The following is a 9,979-nucleotide window of genomic DNA, read 5'->3' on the forward strand; positions in this document are numbered from 1 at the left end:
ACCTACTGTGCCGCAGCTTGGCGGTCCGGGAGACCACTGAACCGTGGAAGCTGGGCGACCGCCCCACGCTAGCCCAGCACTGGCCGGCGCTGAGCTTGCACGGGTGGGAGCCTGGTGGTGAGGCTTGCAAATGTGCCTTATGGCCAAGCACAGGATTGGGCTCTTAATGGTTTATACCTAACAAGCAAACATGGGGGGTGGATATTCAATGTTTCAGTACAACCTTATTTTTGGGAATTTATTAAAACAATCATTGTGTCAGTCTGAAAGGATCATACTTTAAAAAATCCATATATTCTTGTGCTTGCTGTATCATTATGTTGAGCACGTGCTCATACATATATGATGTCCTTCATAGACACCTAAAATTAATATTTTATAATTTACCAAACATTTAATATTGCACCACAGATCCGCATACAGGTACTTAATAGCACAGGACATTTTGAACATGCACTCTTGATCAATAAATTGCCAAAGGTGAGAGCCTTGACCAAGCTAACCACCTTGGGAGTATGACAGGCATGAATTCAATCCCCCATTTCTATGTGATTGTAGACTGTACATGTTTCCAAAGCTCACTATGACATCCATCTTCTGTGGATATGCATGCTGATGCAATTCAGTGCCTTTACTTCATGACCACCCGCAGGATGCTATCTAAATGGAAATCTACACCCCAATCTGTTGGATTAAGAGCACAACCCTAACCAACTTTCCAGCACTGGCATAGCTGTGTCAGTGGGGCATGTGCTGCATCCTGCAGTTGGGGGGCAGTCATGGAGGCCTCCTCAAGGTAAGGCAATATTTGGTCCCTTCCGTCAGGGTTGCATTGCCATTATGTCAGTGCTGGAAAGTGGGTTAGGATTGCACTCTAAGATGTATAGGATGTTTCTATGTATGCTTACAAATACTTACAATTGCTTACATCTGGTCATGTCCTCCGAGGCCCATCCTAGATTTAACTATCTGTTGGTTCAGTATTCCATGAGAGATCTGGATACTGAGGGCCAGCCTGTATTCAGATACCCTTCAGAATGCTCATGTGGTGCATTCCAGACATTATTATGATAAGGATCCATGCAGGTAAAGCCACTGTTTTCTAGATGTTAGGGACCCAAGAAAAGCCTTGGGCTTCTGTCTGCCACTAAGGTGCCCACCTATGTAGGGTAAGTAGGGCTTCCAAAGCTATGCCCAACTGGCTTGTCTCCTCCAGGCTGTCTTCCTCTTCGTCTCCTGTGCCGCAAAGAAAAGGCAGGGAAGAGGTTTACAGCACCCTACTCCTCTGCTTCAGGGCATTCTTCAGCCTCCCAGGGCTCTAGAGCAGGGGTGTCAAATATAAGGCCCAGGGGCCGGATATGACCCCCAGAAGCTTTTCATCTGGCCCTTGGGCTCTCAGCTACTGAGTAGTGCTGCGGTGTTGCTGCTGAAACAGCGGCCCACATGAAAATTGGGGGTTCTCATATCTTGAAATATGATCAAGATTTGTATATTTTCTCTTCTGTCATTTGCAGCTGATGAATTTCTTTGTGAGGACAAAGTGCTAATTTCTGGCCATCAGCTGCTTAATGATGACACTTCCAGCCCTCAGCAGGCATCCTGAACGCTAACTTTGGCCCTCTGTATGAAACAAGTTTGACACCCCTGCTCTAGAGTCTCCCTTCCAGTCAGCCACCAACCCTCAGCCAGCCCTTGCCTAACCCTGGTCCACTCCTTATATTTTCCTGGCCTTGGTGGTTCACTTTCCACTTCCTTGTTCCACCCTCCCTGCCAGGTCACTCTCTGGGTCCTATGCCACCTCTTCCAGGGGATAGAAGGACTCCTACAGATCCTTGCCATGCTCTGCTCAAGCTGCCAATGGCCCACACTCTGACCTGCTGAGCCATTTCATGGTAAGGGATGTCTTAATGAAAATGGAAACCATGTGGGCCAGATTAGGATCAGGACCCTGGCATGTGGGAGGAGCATTTAATCCTTTCCCCTTGTGCTACAGTCCCAATGAAAATAGCTCCGTCAAGCTGCTCTAAGATCTGGAAGGGAAACTGTTATGTATGTAAGTTATGCAGGATCGAAATCCTGCATAACTGATTGGCCAAGACTTATGGCTGGCCAATTGGGTGATGGATTAAAATCCTACCGCCTGATTGGCCCCCTAGTTAATGTTTCAACTGCACCAATCATGGGGAGTCTGGGCGGAGCTAAAGGGTATAAAAGCCAGGGGTGTTTGCCTTGTGTTTCATTGCCAGGTTCTGTTCCGAAGATGTATGGAGCTGGTATCAACTCTATGCCTTCCTTTATTCGCATGGACCCACTATATAACAGAAACCTTCACTGGTAAGAAGTGCTCTCCAAAAGAGATCTAACCCAGGTAGCATTGTTCATGGAACTTCTTGCCCTTTGGGCAAGTAGGAACTAGTTGTTGGCAACCTTCAGTCTCGGAAGACTATGGTAGGAACTACATAAAAATATTTTATTTTTTTATTTCTTAACTTGTTGTCACCCACTTTGAGAATGGAACCTGGAGCTAGTTATAATGGAGAAAGGCAGTCATAGAACAAAGCAGTTCTGCATAAATCCAGGGTTCAGAACCTGTGGTTTATAGTTTCTCCAAATCCTAATGATAGAATCATAGCCCCATAATTCAAAATTACTTGTTTACTCTCCATATAATACCTCTAACTGTACTTGACCTGTACTTTGGAGGGGAACATGAAAACATGATCAGTGGTAGAATATAAATCCCAAATTCACATACAGTGGACATTGTTTGCTGGCTGTCAGAGGTCTTTTTTTTTTTTTTTTAACTACCATGACAGTAGCCTCTAGACTGACCAAAAACACCCAGTCTGTTTTTATTTATTAACACTTTGGAAAATAGAGATACAAATATTATAAATTTTGTTAGAACAAATACTAACAACTCTGAAAACTTAAGACTGCAATCCTAAGCACACTTTCCTGGAAGTAAGTCCCATTGAACACAGTGAGACTTACTTCTGTGTAGACGTGCTTAGGATTGCGCTTTAAAAGGTCTTAAACACTGCTTTTGGATGGTAAGTCCCATTCATTTTTAGTAGAACTTATGGCTCAAATTATGGGGAGGGGAGGAAGATAGGGATTATCTTTTAAATCCACAAGTTCCATTTGATTCCCAATCTTTGCTAAATCAGGCCTCCCCCATAACCTTCTAAAAACAGTAGCTAAGAGACTGTCACAAAAAGTAAGGTGGTAGGAACCCCTCTACCCTACTGTTAATTCAAGTGCTGAACTAGCTTTCTGGTAAGCATTATAGTTACAATCAGAATCCAGGCTTATAGCCCAATCTTATCCAATTTTCCAGTGCCGGTACAGCTGTGCCAATGAGGCTTGCACTGGTGGGGAGGCAGTCACAGAGGCCTCCTCAAGGTATGAGAACATTTGTAGTTGCACCAGTGCTGGAAAGCTGAATAGGATTGTACCCTTAATCTGTCCAGGCTTAGCTCTGGAGAACATTTTTTACAGGGAGATGTGAAATAGCAATACAGTTAGAAAGTATCTCTGAAGATGTTTGAAATGAATTTCCTGAGCACTGAGTAGCCACAACCATATCATAGGAACATAAGAAGAGCCCTGCTGGATAAGACCAAAGGCCCATCTACACCAGCTTCCTGTATCTCACAGTGGTCCACCAGATGCCTCAGGGAGTGCACAAGACAACAAGAGACCTGCATCCTGTTAACACTCCCTTGCACTTGGTATTCTGAGATAGTCTATTTCTGAAACCAGGAGGTTGCACATACCCATCATAGTTTGTAACCTGTGATAGATTTTAATTCTAGAAATCTGTTCAGTCTCCTTTTAAATGCAGCTAGGCCAGATGCCATCACCACATCCTGTGGGAAGAAGTTCCACAAGCTAATTGCACACTGGGTAAATAATATTTTCTTTTGTCTGTTCTTTTCCAACACTTAATTTTAGTGGAAGTCCCCTAGTTCTGGTGTTGTGTGAAACGGAAGAGAACACCCTTCTATCCATTCTATCTATTCCCTGCATAATTTTGTATGCCTTAAATATCCATACATTGAGAGTAAAGACCTGAGTGGTGCATATAAAAGAGGAAATGCCCATGTTTTCTTTGCAATTGCACTTGTGCAGCTGTGTTTGAGCGTGTTAAAAAAAGCGAATGGTCTCTGGCTCAGTTCCTGGTGTGCAGATTGTAAATTAGCATATAAATTAGACGCCAAGGAGGGTGCAAAGTATTTGTTTAATTCATCAGCATCAGTGGAATAAAATAAACTAGGTGCAGGTCTGGTGGGGATCCCAGGTGAAGACTTAGTTTTATGAGGTGCTCACTCAGTAAAATGCCTACTTGGGAACCATTCCTCCTTTGGCCATGGAATTCCAGAGGAAGACCCACTGGTATCTAGAGGTGTGGCTGTTTATATGGTCCTAAAGACAGGGGGGAAAGCTCTGTTTCAGGACAAGAACAAAGATTGCTGGGTAGGAAAGAATCTACAGAAAGAGAAGGTACATAAGAAGACCTCTCCAGATGACTTCAATGAAAGGGCAGGATCATACAGGAGGAGATGGCCCTTTGGGCATCCTGGTCCCGAGCTATTAAAGACTTCAAAGGCAATCCAGCAGTTTGAATTTACATCCAAAACTGAACCAGCAGCCAGTACATGGTGTTAAAAAAAAATGGAGTTGCATGCTCCAATCACCTGACCCCAACCAAGCAAAATGAGTGCATTTAGTACTCGCTGCAGTTTTTGGACAGTGGGATGGCAGTTCAAAGCCATTCTTAAATGAGAGGTGGCCAATCTTGGTGTAACTAAGGTATGTGCAACTCAAGTTTGTTTTATGGACAAACTAAAACATCATAAAATAGTGAGTAAGGATTGTGTTCCCCAGGTATTTTCTTCAGGCTGAAAGTTAAAACAAAAAAAAATCAAGAAGCAAAGGGCATGGATAGGATTTTAAAAATGTGGCAGAGGATTCAGATCTGTCTTTTTTTTTTCTTCTAATTTTCAGAGGGGGATCCAGGGCCATCCATGGCTTCCAAGTACCTCTGATGGTATACCTTTCTCTTAACCTGGCAGCACTCTGGCCAGTATATCCACTTCTCTGAATTTCCAAAGAACGGGGAACAGAACAGTAAAAGTGTGGTGGACAGACCAGTGGTACGCTCCCACTCTCCTCCACACAATTTTAAATCCAGGAGCAGCATGGGGGCGGGGGAGCAGTAAAGCTGCCTGAAAAGAGAGTAGCCCTCTTTGAAACCTTTGTTGCAGCCTGAGATCTTTTTAGCACCTAACACAGTTTGTATAACAGTTCCTCCACTCCATCTTAGGTTTGTAATAAACTTCAAACTGGAGCGCTTTCATTGTATCCAGCAACGCCATCCCTATAGCCCCACCTCCAGAATTGGTTTATGGGTTTTTGTTGCCATTCAAAATCCCACCAGAAGAAGAATTTTGCAGAATGTAGGTGCTTGCTCACTACTTTCAGGATGCTCATGAAAACATCACAAACAACTAGCAACCCCTAACCAAACCTATTCAGAATCTGTTTACCTCCCTTTCTGACTTTCAGGACCATGGTCTTGTACAATCAGCTAGAAAACAATGCTTTCTAATGAATTCCACTACAAATATAGGTTCTGGAACTGATGCCAGAAAATTTGGACTCATTGTGTTTGGTGGTGGTGGGATTAAAAAAATCACACAATATAAAATCACTGGAGCATAGAAAGAAGAGGATGAACTGTTATTCATGAGTAGTTTTAGGTCAAATTGTGCCTACAACAGCCATATCAAAACAGTTGATTTAATATCTTTTTATTCTTTAAAAGAATTAACTTGAAAGGTCACATTAAGGCTCATTCCATCAGAGACATATCCTGGAAAATATCTCGACTCACATCAGTTCCCATCCGAGAAATTTTCAGAGCTACTGTTCTCCCTGAGACTGTTAAAACGGCATTGTCTAAATTCAATGTTGCATAATAATTCAAAGTTTAGCCTACTGCTTTCCCAGAACCTGTAAAAGTCACCCAGTCCTCTTTTGCTGCTCTTTTTGAACCTGAGAAAGATTACTATAATGATTACAGTTTGGGCTAAAAGGTCCCCAACACTCTGAGCCTTGCCTGGGTGGAAGCCATATGGAATTTTGAGTGAATTTATGGAATAAGTTGAGACCACATCAGCTGCTGGGAAGTTTAGTGATTCTGCCAATAAGTCTCCACCGTATTCTACAACCCCCTTTTGCAAGATGCAATCAGCACAAAGTTAAGCCCTTCCATCTTGCACCTGGTGGCGTCGCTGTTGCCCCCGCAGTTGTTGGATGTGTACTGCCTACCCTACCAACCTACCTTTAAATGACTGCAGTAACCTGTGCCACAGCTTGTCTTCCTCCTGCAGCACTGAAGAAGAAGTGGAAGCTTATTCCATTTCCCAGGAGACACTCTAGGATTCAATCACTTTATTCCCTTCACCTTCAACATTGTGCTGTGGAGGAAGAAGGAGAGTGGCTGGCATTGGGCACCAACATATGCAGATGGCTGGTCAGGCAGTGGAGGTGCTGAGGAGTGCAACCAGGACAACCGCCATAAATCTGGTGCTTGAAGCAGCTGCTTCATCTGTCTTTATCAGTGGACCAGGTCTGGATGTGGTTTATGCAAATACTATGAATAATGGACAAAAATAACCAAAAATAATCTTTCTATAGTTGCCTTTTTAAATGTTTAAACGTGGTAGGCCTTCCACGCTATGAAACATCTAGCACAGCTTCGTATTTAGTAAGTGCATCTTGAATTTTAAGAACTGCCAAAGGTCCAGTCATATCATTCCATTTCAAAAAATGGCCAGTCAGAGACAACTTCTGAACAAGGAGCTGCAACATTAACATCTAGAAATATCCTCTCACAATAGTAGATAATAGCAATGCTCCAGCAATGCCCCCAGGATTAAAGGGTGCTGATCAATACTATTGAGCAATGAATGTGGCAGGATAGGAGCACCACATGCAACCTCCCATCCTCTGGTGCTGCACATGGGGAATTTACAGCATGACCACTACCAAATATCTTGAAGGAACTTTAAGATCAACGAACATTATTTTACCTGACACAGTGGTTCCTCAACCTATCTCTAGCATGCATACTTCAGTAGTGCTCAATGGTCTATAGCAGGGGTCTGCAAACCCTGGCCCGGGGGCCAGATGCAGGCTGCAGCAAGCCTCTATCTGGCCCATGGCCAGCCTCTTGTCCCCTGAAAGCCTCTGGCCCACCCAACTGAATGTGACCAGAGCTGTGCTCTGATTGCATCTGAAGGGTGTTCTGAGGGCCAGAGAGGCTGATTGAATGAGCCTACTCATTCATTTATTCATTCATCTAAGTTCCATCTCTAATTTATTTATTTAAACTTTAAATTTTTTTCTGGCCCTTAGCACTGTGCCAGATATTTCATGCGGCCCTCTGGCCAAAAAGTTTGGAGACCCCTGGTCTATAGTAGCCAATTATTGAACTACTTTATGATTGTACTTTTCACCTTCTCCTTCACATCAGGTGGTACAATCAAATTTTTGTTGGTTTTTCATTGTGCTGGGATATACAAAGACATTACAGGAAGCAGAGTTTGAGAATGACTCTGTTCTGGTTTTTGTGCTATGGTAACACCCTTAAATGCTGTTTCCTCTATCTACGATGTTCTTTTCTGAGTCTCCACTTGATTCTTTTCTTCTAGTTCCTTCCTTAGAATCCTGATCTTCTGGAATATTGACATGTTTTGAAGTCCTGACAGGTGTGAGTCAATTAAGTGCCCAGCTAGTCCACCTTCTGTAGCCCATCTATTGATCCACATTCCCATATTACTTTTTCCCCATCCTGGTCTGCATCCTGATGCACATTTAATGAAATGTTATCACACAGAAAACCAAGATTTAAGAAGATGTGTTTATTACACGAGAGGAGGTGAAGAATAAATGGAAGTTTATGCTCAAGGGTCAGTGGGAATGCATTTTTTTCAAAGATCAACAATATTATGCACATTTTATCTTCAACTTATGGTAATGTGGACATTTATTTCTTTTAAAGAAAAATGAAAATAACAAAGTAGGGTTTTAGTTGCTTTTACATTTTCTTCCTCTATTTTAAATTATGGTTATTCACCCATACATTCCCTCTCTGAGTATTCATTTAGAAAGAAGGTTTTATAATAGTCACATTTAATTTATCAGGGTGCAATAATTTGTGTTTCCCAATCATCTTGCAGACTTTGGTTCATTATACTATTGTTTCACATGAGTAAGTTAGCAAAGTTTGGATTGATTGACTCTAATTAACTAAAACCGGTTCCAGGCTGTGCATCTATTGTCATGGTAGCTAGCCACAAAGCCCCAAACTGTTCCGTAATGGCAATATAAGGTAATATCAATATGAAAACTCTAGCAAATTTTTAACATTGGTTTAGAGTGTTCAGACAAAAATAACTGAAGTGAGAGAGTACTGGGGGAGGGAGGTATAGGCAAAACAATTCTTAGAAACGGGGTGATTCCACAAGGAACGTACCTTTCTCAGAAGATGAGATGCCGTATTTTGCACTAGCAGAAGCTTCTACATAGTCGTCTTAGAGCAGTCTTATACAGAGCTTGTTTCACTAACCTACTCTTGAGGGTATGATGTTAACTATAATACTTACTAGGTCCTAATGGAACTGAAAACGACACAACTTGTTACTGCTTCAGCCTGAACTTTCAGGATCAGGTGCAGACTTGGAAATGCCCAAAGCTGACAAGAAGCCAGGGTCCCACCAGTGATCCTATCTTTCCCAAGTCGTGAGGCCAGATACATAGTTTTACTTCAGTTCTGTCTGAGTTCAGCTTCAATTAACTCAGGCACATCTAGTCCACCAAGAAAGCCAGACACTGCAGGAGTGAGATGACATTGAAAACAGTGGGATGACACCAAAGTAGTGACGCTGTGGAATGCCAGACTTCTATCAGACTTGCATATGATCCTCATAAACATAGTGGAAAGGAATGAATCAACATAGAACTCAGTTGATCTCCACAGGGAAGGTTTTGGGAGAGGGAGCAGTTGCCCATCATGTTATGTGACTTCATCCTAGAAATTCTTGGATCCACTGTCACAGTGCAGTCCTATTCATGTCTACTCACAAATAAAACCAATTGAGTTCAACGGGACTTTCTTTCAGGGAAGTACATATAAATTGCAGTCTCAAACGGTGCTCTCAGTTCCCAACAGGTCCCACAATCAGGTCCTCCATATCTTATGCTCAGGCTAATCAAAGGAAGCAGAAAGTGCTAATGTCCATCATGCCCATCTTGATCTCTAGGTGAAAACTGGTGACCAAAAACATAAAGTGTCATCTCAGTTCCACGGCCTGATTAAAAACAAAAATAGCAGGCACCCAGCTGAGACCTGCTGAAACGTATTCGGAAGAGGCAAAACAAAGCTGAGGCTCTGATTCCACAAATTCTGAAATATTCAATTTTATCTGAAAGCTACAAAGGGTGACTTTGCCTGCAAAGTGGCTTGTCAACTCATCCCAGCAGGCAGTAGATGTCATGTGTCAGCCAGAGGGAGTATAACATGCCATTCTCTACTTGGAATAGCTTCACTAGTCAACACTTTGCAGAGGTGATAGCAGTGAAGGATTTCTTTGCCCCGACAATGTCACATAATAACATTTTTAAAATACTCAGTGCTGCAGTTGGTCAGTTTCAGTGTGCGTGAAACACCACCTATGTTCCAGTTGCCTCCCTCCCAATTCATCTACCTCTTCTGGAAACTAGGCAACCTGTGGCACAGACGCAGTGGAAGAGGATGACTGGGAGCCACTGTATTAATTGGCGAGGTCAAATGTCAAATGTCAACAAAGTCATTGACAGTAGCTGCAATAGCCAGAGAGCTCTGGACCTGATTGTGGGACCTGTTGGGAACTGAGAGCACAGTTTGAGACTGCAATTTATATGTACTTCC

Source organism: Tiliqua scincoides, chromosome 4, assembly GCF_035046505.1.
Source record: "Tiliqua scincoides isolate rTilSci1 chromosome 4, rTilSci1.hap2, whole genome shotgun sequence".
NCBI classification, from domain to species: Eukaryota; Metazoa; Chordata; class Lepidosauria; order Squamata; family Scincidae; genus Tiliqua; species Tiliqua scincoides.